Source organism: Rissa tridactyla, unplaced genomic scaffold (assembly GCF_028500815.1).
Source record: "Rissa tridactyla isolate bRisTri1 unplaced genomic scaffold, bRisTri1.patW.cur.20221130 scaffold_81, whole genome shotgun sequence".
Classification (NCBI taxonomy): Eukaryota; Metazoa; Chordata; class Aves; order Charadriiformes; family Laridae; genus Rissa; species Rissa tridactyla.
Genome location: NW_026530008.1, coordinates 497,501 through 500,000, shown reverse-complemented (window position 1 = coordinate 500,000; position 2,500 = coordinate 497,501). Strand labels below are relative to the sequence as shown.

Below are 2,500 nucleotides of genomic sequence, written 5' to 3'. Positions count from 1 at the left end.
GCGCGGTACCCACCCGCAGACAGCCGCCCGCGCGGGAGGGCCGGGGACGAGGCCCGCGCCTCCCCCCGACCGGCGTCTCTCCCCACCGCCGCGCCGGGCCCGACCGGACTCGGCGAGCCCCGGCCAACCACCGGCGAGACGAGCTCCGCAGAGCGGGCGCTCCGGGAGCGGGGAGCTTCGGAGCGCTCCCCGAGTCTGCACTTAGGGGGACGAAGGCCCTCGGGAGGGGCCTGCGAGGCACCCCAGCCGCGCCGCTCGTGCGGCCGTCGCCCGGCCAAGGGGCGGCGGCCGAGCCGGCGATTGATCGCAAAGCGACGCTCAGACAGGCGTAGCCCCGGGAGGAACCCGGGGCCGCAAGTGCGTTCGAAGTGTCGATGATCAATGTGTCCTGCAATTCACATTAATTCTCGCAGCTAGCTGCGTTCTTCATCGACGCACGAGCCGAGTGATCCACCGCTAAGAGTTGTCTCGTCTTTCGGCACCGCCCCGCGCGCGCGGGAGGGCCGGGAACGCTCGCCAGGAGCGGCCCCTCTCGGAGGACGGCCCAACCGCCTGCCCCGCCGGCCGGCCCCCCCTTCCTCCCCTCGCATCCCCGCGCGGGGCGGGAGGGGAAAGAACGGCGGAGCGCGGCGCGACGGGGGCGAGACGGAGGGGCCTCGCCTCGACTGACCGTACGAGCACGCCCAAGGAGGGCCAGAAAGGAAGGAAGGAAACGCCCCGAGAGGCGACGAGGGCCTGGGAGCCCGCGCTCCCCACCGGCCGAAGGCGACGGCAAGCGCCTCGCTCGCTTCGGGGGCGGCCCAGGCGCCCGGGCTCGGTCCGGCCTCCGCACGGAGGCGGCGGCGCGCCCGGCCGCTCCGCCTGTCCGCCTCGAGCGGGCGGCGCGGGGGGCCCCGACGGCTACCCCGCGCGCGCGCCTCCGCGCGCGCCGCTCCGCCGCGCCACGGGCAGCCTAACTCCTCCCCGGGGTCCCGTCCCGACGGCACCTCGGGCGGCTCCGCGCCGCCGCGGCCGGACGCGGACGCGCCCCGAGCCGGCGACGCACGACGCCCGCGGCCCGCCGGACGGCGGCCCGCCGCGCGGCGGCCGCCCGCCCCGGCACCGCCGCCGCCGCCGCTTCCCGTCTCCTTCCGCGGGCACGCGCCGAGCGGAAGGCGGACGGCCGCCTGAGGCGGGGGCGGCTCCCGCTCTCCCCGTTTCCACGCGGAGACCGGGAGTGGGACGCCCCCGCTTGCCCCGACCGCCTGCACGGCTCGGCCGGGAAGGCGAAGACGGGGAGGCGAAGCGGCTAGGCGGGGCCCGGGGCCGGGACGGCCTCGGCGGCGGGGGGCTCCGTCCGGCTAGACCGAGCGGCGACGCCGCCGCTCGGGCAACGGGGTGCCGCCCTCGCCGGCGCTTAGCGGCGGGAGAACGCCGAGCGCTCGCCCGGACGGGGGAGGGAGGAGCGGCGCCGCAGCGCGACGCAGCCGCTGCGACGGAGGCGCGGCGTCCCTTCCCGCCCCCCCCCCGCGCACAGGGAGTGCGGGGGGAGGGCGTAGGGCCGCCCGGCGGCGGGTCCCCCCCTTGCGGGGACCCGCCGCGAGCCCCGGCGGGGAGCCCGCGCTCCTCGCCGGGGTCGCCCGTTCCGAGGCGGGCAGGTCGGACACGGCCGACCGCTCGCGCCGCGGTCTCTCCGCCGAGACCGGGCCGCGGAGAGGGGGGGGCAGGGGTGCCCCTCCCCGGCACGGGCCGCCCGCGGGACGCGGTCGCAGGCGACGGCCGTCCGGGAGAGGCTCTCTCACCGCGAGAGAGAACTCCCGGCCGCCGCCGCCGGCCGGCCGGCCCCCCGGGCGACGCCGAGCCGCCCGAGTCTTTAAACCCCCGCCCGGCCCCCGCGGCCCTTCGACCCCCGGAGACGCGCCGAGAGACGCGCCGAGGGAAGGGACCGCGAGAGCGCGGACGCTAGGTACCTGGCCCTGGGGCGAGGGAAACGAACTTTAGGCCCCGCGGGGGTGCCTCCCCCACTGCCACCTTCGGGGGAGCGTCCGCCCGCGGGGGCCGCGCCCGACGTCCGCCGCCACAACCACGTCCTCCGGCCCCGGGGCCCGGGGTTTCCCTCTGGCCCGGCGCTGCGCCCGGGAGGAGAGCCGTGGCTCGGGCCGCCCGCTGGGAAAGCAGGACGCCACCCGGCTTGCCGAGCCTCGCCCGCCGAGGGCGAGCGCGGCGGCGGAGCCCCCTTCCCGGCTCCCCAGGCAGGAGAGGGACGGGGGGCGGGGGACGCCGCCGCGCCGCTCGGCGCGCCGTACCCGGAACGCCCGGAGCCCTCCGCGGGCTTACCCGGCAGCCCTACCGAACGTCCGTGCGAGAAGGGAACTGTGACATTCACACCGACACAGCCCCGGGCACGGGGTGCGGGGAGGGTCGGGGGAGACGCCTCCCCCGACCCCGAAGGACAGCTCCCGTCTCTCTCGCCGCTCGCACACGCGGCGCCGTCGTCGTCGGCGCCGCCGCCGCCGCGCGC

General features: G+C 79.1%; 1 non-coding gene across 1 annotated transcript; it reads right to left on the bottom strand.

Moving 5' to 3' along the window:
- Positions 1 to 312: 312 nt before the first annotated feature.
- On the bottom strand, positions 313 to 465 carry LOC128903998 (5.8S ribosomal RNA). Its single transcript, XR_008464342.1, has one exon. It is a non-coding gene; the product is annotated as a 5.8S ribosomal RNA (ribosomal RNA).
- Between the last annotated feature and the right edge of the window lie 2,035 nt (positions 466 to 2,500).